A 13,681-nucleotide genomic window follows, 5' to 3' on the forward strand; every position below is an offset into this window, starting at 1 on the left:
GGGGGTATAGCTCAGTGGTAGAGCATTTGACTGCAGATCAAGAGGCCCCCAGTTCAACTCTGGGTGCCCCCTTCATTGAATATTATTGTGAACATTTGGTTCAAACAATTACACCTTCCTATCATGTTGAAGCACCAACCTGTTCATTGTTCTGGAAGTAAGCAAATCTAATAATTGTTGCCTACCATTCACAGTTACATCAAATCAGGTTGACCAGAGAAATGTTCTCCATTAATTGAGGACAAAGTGGTAACCATTCAGTTTGATGTACATTATAACTCATTCTATATCTGATCAATGAGGGAAAATAAATTGGTCAACCATGCATTTTACCATCATGTGGTAGATGAGCATTAATGCTTTTTTGATGAATGAGAACAACATGTCAACAGAATGGGGGTATAGCTCAGTGGTAGAGCATTTGACTGCAGATCAACAGGTCCCCAGTTCAACTCTGGGTGCCCCCTTCTTTGAATAGTATTGTGAACATTTGGTTCAAACAATTACACCTTCCTATCATGTTGAAGCACCAACCTGTTCATTGTTCTGGAAGTAAACAAATCTAATAATTGTTGCCTACCATTGACGGTTACATCAAATCAGGTTGACCAGAGAAACGTTCTCCATTAATTGAGGATGAAATGGTAACCATTCAGTTTGATTTTCATTATAACTATTTTGAGATCTAATCAATGAGGAAAAATAAATTGGTCAACCATGCATTTTACCATCATGTGGTAGATGAGCATTAATGCTTTTTTGATGAATGAGAATAACCTGTCAACATAATGGGGGTATAGCTCAGTGGTAGAGCATTTGACTGCAGATCAAGAGGTCCCCAGTTCAACTCTGGGTGCCCCCTTTATTGAATAGGATTGTGAACATTTGGTTCAAACAATTACACCTTCCTATTATGTTGAAGCACCCACCTGTTCATTGTTCTGGAAGTAAGCAAATCTAATAATTGTTGCCTACCATTCACAGTTACATTGAATCAGGTTGACCAGAGAGATGTTCTCCATTAATTGAGGACAAAATGGTGACCATTCAGTTTGATTTTCATTATAACTATTTTGAGATCTAATCAATGAGGGAAAATAAATTGGTCAACCATGCATTTTACCATCATGTGGTAGATGAGCATTAATGCTTTTTTGATGAATGAGGACAACATGTCAACAGAATGGGGGTATAGCTCAGTGGTAGAGCATTTGACTGCAGATCAAGAGGTCCCCAGTTCAACTCTGGGTGCCCCCTTCATTGAATGGTATTGTGAACATTTTGTTCAAACAATTACCCCTTCCTATCATGTTGAAGCACCAACCTGTTCATTGTTTTGGAAGTAAACAAATCTAATAATTGTTGCCTACCGTTGACGGTTCCATCAAATCAGGTTGACCAGAGAGATGTTCTCCATTAATTGAGGATAAAATGGTGACCATTCAGTTTAATTTACATTATAACTATTTTGAGATCTAATTAATGAGGGAAAATAAATTGGTCAACCATGCATTTTACCATCATGTGGTAGATGAGCATTTAATGCATTAATGGGTATAGCTCAGTGGTAGAGCATTTGACTGCGGATCAAGAGATCCCCAGTTGAAATCTGGGTGTCCCCTTCATTGAATAGTATTGTGAACATTTGGCTCAATGGATTACACCTTTCTGTCACAATTAAGCATCCACCGGTTCATGGTTCTGGAAGTAAGCAAATCTATTGGTTGTTTCATAGCATAATCAGTTACATCAAATCAGGTTGACCAGATAAGTGTTCTCCATTAAATAAGGATAACATGGTAACCATTCAGTTTGAAGTACATTATAACTAGTTTTAAATCTAATCAATGAGGGAAAATACATAGGTCAACCATGCATTTTACCATCATGTCGTAGATGAGCATTAATGCTTTTTTGATGAATGAGAACAACATGTCAACAGAATGGGGGTATAGCTCAGTGGTAGAGCATTTGACTGCAGATCAAGAGGTCCCCAGTTCAACTCTGGGTGCCCCCTTCATTGAATAGTATTGTGAACATTTCGTTCAAACAATTACACCTTCCTATTATGTTGAAGCACCCACCTGTTCATTGTTTTGGAAGTAAGCAAATCTAATAATTGTTGCCTACCATTCACAGTTACATTGAATCAGGTTGACCAGAGAGATGTTCTCCATTAATTGAGGACAAAATGGTGACCATTCAGTTTGATTTTCATTATAACTATTTTGAGATCTAATCAATGAGGGAAAATAAATTGGTCAACCATGCATTTTACCATCATGTGGTAGATGAGCATTAATGCTTTTTTGATGAATGAGGACAACATGTCAACAGAATGGGGGTATAGCTCAGTGGTAGAGCATTTGACTGCAGATCAAGAGGTCCCCAGTTCAACTCTGGGTGCCCCCTTCATTGAATGGTATTGTGAACATTTGGTTCAAACAATTACACCTTCCTATCATGTTGAAGCACCAACCTATTCATTGTTCTGGAAGTAAACAAATCTAATAATTGTTGCCTACCATTGACGGTTACATCAAATCAGGTTGACCAGAGAAATGTTCTCCATTAATTGAGGACAAAATGGTAACCATTCAGTTTGATTTTCATTATAACTATTTTGAGATCTAATCAATGAGGGAAAATAAATTGGTCAACCATGCATTTTACCATCATGTGGTAGATGAGCATTAATGCTTTTTTGATGAATGAGAACAACATGTCAACAGAATGGGGGTATAGCTCAGTGGTAGAGCATTTGACTGCAGATCAAGAGGTCCCCAGTTCAACTCTGGGTGCCCCCTTCATTGAATGGTATTGTGAACATTTGGTTCAAACAATTACCCCTTCCTATCATGTTGAAGCACCAACCTGTTCATTGTTTTGGAAGTAAACAAATCTAATAATTGTTGCCTACCATTGACGGTTCCATCAAATCAGGTTGACCAGAGAGATGTTCTCCATTAATTGAGGACAAAATGGTGACCATTCAGTTTAATTTACATTATAACTATTTTGAGATCTAATTAATGAGGGAAAATAAATTGGTCAACCATGCATTTTACCATCATGTGGTAGATGAGCATTTAATGCATTAATGGGTATAGCTCAGTGGTAGAGCATTTGACTGCAGATCAAGAGATCCCCAGTTGAAATCTGGGTGTCCCCTTCATTGAATAGTATTGTGAACATTTGGCTCAATGGATTACACCTTTCTGTCACAATTAAGCATCCACCTGTTCATGGTTCTGGAAGTAAGCAAATCTATTGGTTGTTTCATAGCATAATCAGTTACATCAAATCAGGTTGACCAGATAAGTGTTCTCCATTAAATAAGGATAACATGGTAACCATTCAGTTTGAAGTACATTATAACTCATTCTATATCTAATCAATGAGGGAAAATAAATTGGTCAACCATGCATTTTACCATCATGTGGTAGATGAGCATTAATGCTTTTTTGATGAATGAGAACAACATGTCAACAGAATGGGGGTATAGCTCAGTGGTAGAGCATTTGACTGCAGATCAAGAGGTCCCCAGTTCAACTCTGGGTTCCCCCTTCGTTGAATAGCATTGTGAACATTTGGTTCAAACAATTACACCTTCCTATCATCTTTAAGCGCCAACCTGTTCATTGTTCTGGAAGTAAGCAAATCTAATAATTGTTCCCTTCCATTGACAGTTACATTACTTCAAATCAGGTTGACCAGAGAAATTTCCTCCCTTAATTGAGGTTAACATGTTAACCATTCAGTGTGAAGTACATTATAACTTGTTTGAAATCTAATCAATGACGGAAAACGAATCGGGAAAATGAATCGGTCAACCATCTTTAGGCATTTTACTATCATGTGGTAGATGAGCAGTAATGCTTTTTTTCATGAAAGCAACCAATTTGTCACCTGAATGGGGGTATAGCTCAGTGGTAGAGCATTTGACTGCAGATTAAGAGGTCTCCAGTTCAAATCTGGGTGACCCCTTCCTTGAATAGTATTGTGAACATTTGGTTCAATGATTTACACCTTTCTATCATCTTTAAGGACCCTCTTGTTCATTGTTCCCAAAATAAGCAAATCTAATGATTGTTGTGTACCGTTGTCACTTACATCAAACAAGGTTGACCAGAGAAATGTTGTCTGTTAGAGAAGGGAATATAGAGCCATTACAATCAGGTTTCAAACCTTGGGATGTTAAGATTTGAAAAGTCAACGAGGTAAAGGAAATTGTATTGAGTTGAAATGAATACATAATTTACCAATTAGTCCTCTGAAGGCAACAGTTTCAACAGTTTGACATTTCCGTCAATAAATCTGTCCATAAGTCTATAGTCCAGTTTACGGAGCTTGCAGTATTTTAAATCAAGCCGGCTGTTTGTATATAGAGTGTCTCTACCTTGGTCTGTAGAGTTACCTTGAGCTGCACACGATGCAGCTGCTGGTCTCTGTCAACAAGTTTAGTTGAAGCGTGTTGTTGTTTAGCTTGGTGCTTCGTTCTTCATTGCCTACAATTCACTGCTTTATTCTTGTCGTTAAACTTGAGTAGGGGAAAATAATGTCAGTATTTCTGGGACAGAAAGCTCATGGCTCAATGACCAACTGTCTCTGTTTCGTACAAAGTTCTTTCACCTAGGATGCTACTATGCTGACATTACTGTGCTGTGTAACCTCGCCCACTTGTTGTCAGCTGACATAAAGTAAAGAGCAACGGGTGCTTTTCGATGTCAGTTATTGTACCGGCGTTATGAAATCTGGAAAGTAACTAGATACGCTACAGCAAATAGTTGTGAAGTTAAAGTTATGCTCCCAACACACCTTATAACTTCATTAGCTGGTACTTTCTAACCTCTACTCATCTGTACATGTGTTTGTGTTAATTGCTATTTAAAAAAAAAAGAAATTACTAGAAATTGTGCCTCCTGGTTGTCTTGATACAGCTTGAGTCTTTGGATTTAATTGAATATATTAGTTCAATACAGTGGCAACAGTAGTGAGATTTAGAGAGAATAGCAATAAAAATAACTGAATGTAATTTAGATAAATTGGAAATCAATGGGCCGAGAAGTTGTTCTAAATTGCTGACCAAAGTGATGCAGAGGGGGAAAAAAGGGGGAGAGAGTTTTTACAACATAAAGCAGCAACACAGGCATCATTTAGATGAAACGTAGATCAGTGCTTTAATTTTTTCTATTTACCCTGCATGGAGTCAGGAAATGCAGATACAATTGTCCTTTAAAACGCAAATATAGTCTGGTTCTGTCGGGGCATCCCTGGGATGCATGGAGCTTGCGCTGGCTGCAGGGTTAACTGAGCCCCGTTGCATTGTTTTTATTATTTGAGGCATGTTTTAATTGTTGTATTGGTTTTGGACCATTCCATCTTCTTTGGAATAAATATAATTTCCAAATTTGCTGCATGTTTTTCCTAATGTACGTCCTTTTGGCCATTGCAGGTTGTTTGCTCTTCTTGGTTACCATAGAGTTACAGTCAGGTCCAAATAAAGTCATGACAACTGCATCCCCTGTTTCCACAGTAATGAGGGACAAAACATGGGCTGGATTTCTTCTTGTTTTTTTCCCTGAGCCAAGAGGTCGAGTTCCCAGTGGGTAAGAGTGAAAGAGGACACACATTAACACCATCACTCCCACAGCATATCTATGAGAAAATGAATATGTTAATTTCTTGTTTTAATATGACAAAAAATGCGAATGCAAAATAATTATTAATATTTTTTTATATCTGTCCATTAAGCAATTCAGATTTGTCATTTAAATAGATTCTTTATTGTAATGTGCTTTAGATTTCAATAATATGATTTTAATATTATGTTGTCAGTAGTGATTAACACTCAAATTAATTTAGCTTATTTCTTGGGTTTCACCCAAAATCTACAATAACAACAAAATGTCCTCTTTGAAAAAGTTACTTTTAAGGCTTGTTGAAATAATGACTACTTGCTTTGGCTAGTGAGCGAATAACTAACATGCTAGCATTTGCTTGCTACAGCACCTAAAGTCTTAACAGCTGGCTTCGCAAAAGCCATACTTCAAAAAAGCTTTTATTTTTTTTGCAACCTACTTGTTTTACTAATTCTTACTCACAATCTCTATGTTGCCACTTGGGCCCACAACGATGCCCTCTTGCATTACCATCTGTAGGTAAAGAAAAATCAATAAGTTGGCTCTAAACTGCTGCCACCAATTTAAAATAATGGCAAAATCTTTAGTTCTGATAGAGGAGTCCTGGGGGGGATGTGAAGAGTCCCTTTTTTTCCATTATAATTTCATCATTAAGTAACATAGGGGCGGCTGTGGCTCAGTTGGTAGAGTCGTCGTCTCTCAACCGAAAGTGTCCTTGGGCAAGACACTTAACCCTGAATTGCTCCCACTGCATGTGATATGCAGTGTAAAAGTGCTTTGAGTAGTTGGAAGACTAGAAAAGCGCTATCAGCTCAAGTCCATTTACCATTTAACATAATGACATGCGCTTCATAAACCGACCGACTAACATGCACCAGAGAGCCACAGGGCTAAATCATGTAAAGTAGTTTTTTCATGCTAACCTTACCAGACTGCGGTTGTACTGGTAATCTCTGCTTGGATTTGAACCTGTGTTGACTGTCTGGATGAGGTATCTGAGAAGCAGTGTGTACTCATGTAAGTCATCTCTTCCTGTATGAATAAAAAGCAGTCCTCTGTGTTTCACACTCCTGAACCTGATGACAGCCGTGTTCCACAGCTGCTACACGCTCACTGCCTCATTGTGCTGTTTGTATATTTAGCTGCTCCGTTCCACTTCCTCTGCTGTTGACGGTGGGAAAACACACAACAATAAAGCCGTGATTCTCTGCCCCCTCCCTCCCTTTCCTCTCCTCCCTCTTTTCCTCCCTTAAGCCTTACCTTGACTCAATGATCTCTCATTCACTTTCCATCTTACAAAGCATCCTATGAGAAGGAAACTGTGAAGTGATTCACAGAGCCACAACAATGCCAACAGGCGGCCATATTTTTCCAGATCACACTTACTATTTGATTAGCATCATTCATTTCTAATCCAGCTTAAAATGGAATAAGAGGCTATACAATCCAAATCAACACCTGGCAGGGAAACACCACCAGATATTACTCATATAATCACAATTTGGAAAAAATCACATCCTTTTACTTTGCTGCTTGGTTTTGTTTTAACGTTTCAATTGTTTACTTGAGGGTACAGAACAATACAGTTTTTCAAGATTCATATTAGCAGGTGGCTGTCAATGCCAATACTCATTCTTTTTGAATGGGTTCATATTGGTGCACATTATCACAAACCCAATCCGTGGACAGAAACAATTGATAAGACCCTTTTCCATGTTTTTCAAGTGTAATGGATGTCTTGTCGAAAAGTGGATGTCTTTTTGGTATATCAGAAAAAAACTTTGCTGCTATGAAGATGATGAAATCCATGCCTGACTATAGCTTTAAGTTTAGAAAATTCATGTATATTTAGTATTTAGAAACTTTGCTTTTCATTTCATTTTTTACAATATTTTCTTTTCAGCTGGTAATAGTTGAAAATGTTCATCAGGCTGAAATGATGTGTTGTGACTTGTAAACGTTAAATTGTATACATGTATTTAGATTTCTAGGGCTGTCAACAATAATGTGTTAACCGTGATGGTCTAAAACTAATGCATACATTTTTTTAAATTGCATTAATTGCACGCTATTTAACCTCCACACCATTTCGCTGTTGTTACACTGATGGAAAAGAACGACCGTTGAATGTTGCATTTCACTTTAAAAAAAACCCTAACAGCTCAGTTGAGTCAAAAGTAATAACCACCACTTTTATATAGCAGACTAATAGCCACACATTTCCTTTCTTACCATTCCCTTTAGCTGTTTTTATTTAGGTTTTCATCCATAACAAGTTCTTATTTCCATGGTTAAGTTAATGTTAAGGTAAATTAATGTAGTTGTGGATTGAGGCATGATCACTTGTTAAAGAGTATAGTTTCCACATGATTCTTTAAATCATGACACAGATGTCTTCAGTCATTACCCTAGTTGGCTGTGTAGAAATCATAGCATTTCAAAGAGATAACATTTTCCCTGCCAAAGTGGTTGGCAGAGTGTAAATAAACCTGGCAGCTAAAACCAAACATTCTGTTATTGATCATGTTGGATTTATCAGGGATAATCTTTACTAGAAGATCCACAAATTCCCTGAAGACAGGCTGGTTGAACAGCAGCAGAGTACGTTGTAGCAGGTTGCATGTTGAGTCTTTGACCCGCATTTGAACTCTGGCTAGGAGCACAGCGGCTGTTTGCCTCATCCTGCAACCTGCGCCACAAACAGAGGAAGTTGGCACGAGGAGAGGAGTATAGAAACTCACTCTATTAATTAGATAAGGATATTGGGCAGGACCTTCTTTTACACTGACACAGACATATCGAGCAAAGTTAAATAATGGAAGAAAATTGGAGGGCGACAAGGAGACAAAAAAAAAACAAGTTGGATGAAAAGGATTGGTAAGATGCTGCTTTTATGTCTTTTAACTAAATGTTAGAGGAAACATAAGCCATTGCTTAAAAAGTTTTATTTACAACTAAAACACGTTGCATATGTCAAAAACGTGCTCAAAAAAGATTCAACAACGTGAAACATGAAGCAAATACAGAAACAATATGTAGTTCTTTTACTGTCCAAAGAGCTATGTTATCTCTTCACCAGATGGTTCACCAAAAGGAATAGGTAAGTGTCTCAACTAATGTAGCACTGAATAAAAAATCAATTAGTTCAAGTTATTTATCAAGTGTAGGCTACACAGTAACTAATAAAAAAAGACGTGCAATACACTATCCTGGGCACACAAACTGTTAGTGACTACAGAAGTGTAGTGTGATACAAAATCACTTGACACAAATAACAAAAAGTACACAGGGAGAAATAGCTGATCATAATAACATTCCTGATCCAACCAATGAACTTCACAACACTCTGTAAGAAACAGTAACTGCACATGATTGCACAGAAAATAATGTGTATATAACACTACGAACAAATAAACAGCAATAAAAGCAATGCTTTCGGAGCTTCTACCTCCCTGTATAGTTAAACCGGGATTCAATGATGACACTATGTCTGTCAAATAATTAACTAAATTAAAACATATTTTAAAACTATACAAAACTATTTCCTAAAGTGGGAAAAAACAGTGACAGTTATTGAACTCAACATTCCTAAAGATAAATGCACAGGCACTGTTTAATTGTCTCGCCTTTTTTGTCTTTTAAGATCGAGCCAAAGGCTTCAAGCAAAATGAGATCTGCCATTTTCAAGTCATTTTGGAGAAAGTTCCATGCAGAGGGAGCAGCAAAACTAAACGCTCTTTTCCCGACCTCAGTGCGGACATTAGGAACAGACAGTTTAAAAACATCACAGAAACGCAAGGCATAGTGGCTTCTGGTTCTTTGAAGGTATGAACATAAATAAGAAGGAACTAAACAAAGAAGAGCTTTATAACTGAGACTCAGCCAGTGTATACCTGCGCACCTTCAAGGATGGCCACGTTAATAACGTTACATGAGGACTAGCCATTACTATTGACTATCAAAGTGTCAATACAGCGTCCAGTTGTCCTCCCACTTGCAATGAACTGAACTCTATAAGAGTCAATACATTATGCTTTAGCAACCTTCTTTCATGTGCTTTCATATTTCATAGAGTACGATTTTAAGCTGATAAAATGCTAACCGTGAGCAAATGTTTGTCACGTGTTTGCACCCCATGCTGCACTTCCTTGTTCTGCAAAAACCTAACAGAGATAGCAATTGCTTATTCATAACCCTTATAGAGCGCCACAGGAATGAGTCCTAAAACCCGGAAGTAAGTTAGTATTTCAGCGCCATGGGATCTAACGTCTAAAAGTCAATGGGGATTTTGAATGGGTTTGTGGTTAGACGCCTGAAATAAGGTCTGTGGTTAACACAAACTTAAGAGATGTTGCCGTTTTGTTAGACCACATAAACTACGTTAGGTTATACCCCCACTTTTTTTGAATTTTGAAGTTTTTACGCGTCTTTAAAAAGGCGGTTGCTAACAAGTGGCTAAATGTGACTACAGTGGTTGTCGGGGACATTAAACATCATCACGCCGGACACAGAGGCCAGGAACTCTCTCACTAGTCGGCGATGTCTCATGTAGGTTTAATCTTTAGGTTAAGGTGGATTCGTTTATCAGAGATCGTCTGAAGCATAACGCTAGTGATGTCACAATCATCCGACCGTGGTGTAGTTCACTTGTATAATGTTAGCTTTTTACTTCTGTCGACCGCATTAACGCTTCAAACATCATAAAAATGGTGTTCATCTGTGAATATCATCCTGCTGAACAAAACGCCTACGCTTCAGAAACATGCGTTTGCCACAGCTTATTTTCTGCAATGATCCAAAATCCAATGCAAAAATCCCATAGGCAAATTCTCGTTAGACCCCATGGCGATGCTACTTCCGGGTTGGCCTACAAAAATACGTCATATGGTTTGTTCTCTATAGCCTTCTGGTTATGTTGCACGCCTTATGTCCCCATGAGGCTATAGTCCTCACTGCAGCGTCCGTGGGTTTGAAGCTGACGTTGTCCCTTTGCTGCATGTCCTCCCCCACTCTATCCTCCCAACATTTCCTGTCTCTTTTTAGCTGTCCTGTCCAATAAAGACAAAAATGGCCAAAAGAAAAACGCTGCCAATCCTGTTTTATACAGAAGTTCTCCAGGCCTGGGAGGGTTCCCAGTAGAAAAGTTTATTATAAAGTTGAGATAGTGAGGGAGATAGTGAATTCATTGTTAAAATGGCTTAATTTGACCACAGAGATTAATGTTAAAAATACAGCTACTAGTTGTCCAACCTGGACTCTGATAGGATGAGAGAGCTGAGTTAAAAAGTTAAAAAGAGGACATTGAGGAATGAGGACTGATAGTAAGTAGCATGGTAAACATGATTACTTTTGAAGTTGTCACAAACACACAAATCTACATCCAATCCACATATCAATTGCTCTGTTCACTGTGCATGAAGGTAAAAGGTCAGTGTTTACATTGGTACATGACTATGTGTTAGTGTTTGTGTATGTGTATGTGTGTGTGCGTATGTGTGTGTATGTGCGGGCGCATATGTGTGCTGTCCAGGAATAGCAGCAGGGCCTGCTTCCTCTGTCTCTGTGTCCTCAGGGAAGAAGAATCTGCTGTGACCTCCAGCTTCCATGGTGCCCCATTGAGCCCTGACCCTGAAATGAAACATGGAGCTTACTGAAAAACAGTTAAGGTCTACTTTGGAAATGCTTGCAAACTTTTCCTCCGGTCAGTGACCTGCTCAGCTCAAGACACAACATAGTTACAGAACACTACGACACAACAGTTACAACAAATTAATTAGGATTTTAGAAATACTTTTAAATACTAAATCTTTGAGATATCGTGGGTAAAATGTGGTACAAAAGAACTATTTCTACCCCCACTAGAAAATCTTGAAAGTCTAATAATACCATCATAGCATTTAGATATTCAAACTACTGCCATTTTTATCTGTCCATCTCAGCTCAATGAATGACTGTAGTTTTTCAGTCATACTCATTTCAATCCAAATTACAGAGATATAAATCAAACATGGATAAAGATCGTCTTGTTGTGTTGTGGAGTTTTCACAGAAAGATAAGCGTCTAACACAGTAGTGTTGTTGTTTGTGGCGTGAGACACCTTTATTTACATAATTGTAGAGTTAATTATGGAAGCGATTGACGTTTGAACTTTAATGTTCTGTCTTGCAACAGATGCTTCCTTTCCACAAACTTCAATACATAGTTCAACAAAACAGGTATTTTCTTATATGGCCTTATGTACTCAAGAAAGTGTAAAGTGGAACAAAGCTTGACAGGAAACCTGGCTGGGATTAGCGACTAAGCATTGTTGATGCAAATAATAAGCATCTCTTCATGATTGCGTGTTGATAGACCTTTCCTGTGGTGTTGCAGGTCTGGGATGGACCAACCAGGCAAATAAAAATATAGTTCACCTTTTTTGACACTTGGCAACAGGAAGTCTCATTGCTCGCTTTTTGTGGTGGCAGATAAACAGAAAAAGCAAGTGGAGAGAAACACGGAGAAGCTGTACTTTATTAGTAGTAGTAGTTAGTTTATGCTAACCATGCCATATGAGTGCATTGCCGTCAGTATGTTGTTTGGCTTGTTAATGGTAGACCCCATCTTGTATAGCTGTATTTTATGTCCTTGCCGTTGGCTAGGCATTATGTCTTAATACACAAAAAACAACTGAATAATCTCTGGATTCAATGTTCTGGGCTTGACCCCAAACTTGTACAAAATTGCATGCGTCAAGAGCTTTGTATGCCAGTTCAGTGAGCCCCATGAACCATCCCTAACTGACCCATTTGGTATTAAATCTACTTTTAGTTTTGTCGTTTTTTAAATGAAACGCTGAAATCCGTTTTTAGTCAACATATACTCAAAGCAGTGGACAGTCTCATTCTATTTGGGTCTACTGGGTTTATTTAAAGCTTGTTCTTGGTTTCACATCCAGCGAAAATCTAAAGTCTTTTCAATTTTGTTTCTTGATGAACCCCCAAATATATGTGGTTTAAAAGAATCATTTCCCATGTTACATTTCTCATTTTGTGTTTCCTCACAAATCCGAACTCTTCGTTCCATGTTTTTATGTGTGCCTCGAAAGCCCTTATGACATAACATCTCATGACACATTGTTCGTGTTTTTCTAGTAGTCATCAGTGTATTTATGCTATTATATTTGAAAATGGCAATCCCTTTCTAACAAACTAAATAAAACATGTCAATATAATCAGAATTGGTTTTGGCCAGTAAACCTCAAAGCTATTTGTTTATAGGTCCGACATTTTTAATGTAAAATAATCACTTTAGCAAACAACTCTTTTAAATGTTTTAATTATTTTCATAATATAAGATGTGACACCATTATAATTAACAAAACATATCATGGCTCCATGCTTTCTCTTCAAGAGCACCCATGGGTGCCCAAGTCTCCTGTGTAAGTAGGTGGTAAACTCTGACTTCAAGAAGAGAGGAATAGGCAGGGGGCCCTGCCATAAATTTGGGAAGGAGAGTCAAGTAAGCAACATGAGGATTTGGATTTCCTGTACCTTTCAGAGTAAAATGATTAATTTCTGACTGTGCCATTTTGGCAACGTCATAGCTACTACAGTATCAAGTGACAATAATAATAGTATTGCAAATATCCACACAACTAAGAGTCACATAGTAGATCTGCTAAATGACCCAAAATCAGTCCCTGTCATGAACTTTCTGAGATAGACTACTTTTTTTAAACTATATTTTCTTTTTTGTTTCATGGTTTTTATTGCTGTAATTATTGTACAAAACATATTTCCAAGTGTTGATATCATTTCCCCTTAAGTTTTCTCAAGATTTCCCTCCACATTTTATTTGTTTTTGTTTTTACAACAGTGTTCAAGTTTTAGCAAAGTGTCAACCTCCATGTGTTACAAAATGAGGCCAATGCAGATTTGCAAAGATCTGCAGTTCCTCAATTATACTTGAAGCTGGCTGCTAAAGCAAGCATGCCCCATAAGCTCAATATTAAAATGCTCTTTTAACAACAGTAATAAACATATTTAAGCCTGGTTCAA

At 37.8% G+C, this 13,681-nt stretch overlaps 9 non-coding genes across 9 annotated transcripts; all 9 read left to right on the plus strand.

Annotated features, from left to right (window-relative positions):
- Positions 1-72, plus strand: trnac-gca (transfer RNA cysteine (anticodon GCA)). The gene has a single exon. It is a non-coding gene; the product is annotated as a tRNA-Cys (tRNA).
- A 323-nt stretch (positions 73-395) lies between these two features.
- On the plus strand, positions 396-467 carry trnac-gca (transfer RNA cysteine (anticodon GCA)). Its single transcript has one exon. It is a non-coding gene; the product is annotated as a tRNA-Cys (tRNA).
- Positions 468-790: 323 nt separating this feature from the next.
- On the plus strand, positions 791-862 carry trnac-gca (transfer RNA cysteine (anticodon GCA)). Its single transcript has one exon. It is a non-coding gene; the product is annotated as a tRNA-Cys (tRNA).
- Positions 863-1,185: 323 nt separating this feature from the next.
- On the plus strand, positions 1,186-1,257 carry trnac-gca (transfer RNA cysteine (anticodon GCA)). Its single transcript has one exon. It is a non-coding gene; the product is annotated as a tRNA-Cys (tRNA).
- Positions 1,258-1,945: 688 nt separating this feature from the next.
- trnac-gca (transfer RNA cysteine (anticodon GCA)) lies at positions 1,946-2,017 on the plus strand. Its single transcript has one exon. It is a non-coding gene; the product is annotated as a tRNA-Cys (tRNA).
- A 323-nt stretch (positions 2,018-2,340) lies between these two features.
- Positions 2,341-2,412, plus strand: trnac-gca (transfer RNA cysteine (anticodon GCA)). Its single transcript has one exon. It is a non-coding gene; the product is annotated as a tRNA-Cys (tRNA).
- Positions 2,413-2,735: 323 nt separating this feature from the next.
- trnac-gca (transfer RNA cysteine (anticodon GCA)) lies at positions 2,736-2,807 on the plus strand. Its single transcript has one exon. It is a non-coding gene; the product is annotated as a tRNA-Cys (tRNA).
- A 688-nt stretch (positions 2,808-3,495) lies between these two features.
- Positions 3,496-3,567, plus strand: trnac-gca (transfer RNA cysteine (anticodon GCA)). The gene has a single exon. It is a non-coding gene; the product is annotated as a tRNA-Cys (tRNA).
- A 348-nt stretch (positions 3,568-3,915) lies between these two features.
- Positions 3,916-3,987, plus strand: trnac-gca (transfer RNA cysteine (anticodon GCA)). The gene has a single exon. It is a non-coding gene; the product is annotated as a tRNA-Cys (tRNA).
- The last annotated feature ends 9,694 nt before the right edge of the window (positions 3,988-13,681 follow it).

The sequence above is a fragment of the Labrus mixtus genome, chromosome 2, assembly GCF_963584025.1.
Source record: "Labrus mixtus chromosome 2, fLabMix1.1, whole genome shotgun sequence".
NCBI lineage: Eukaryota > Metazoa > Chordata > Actinopteri > Labriformes > Labridae > Labrus > Labrus mixtus.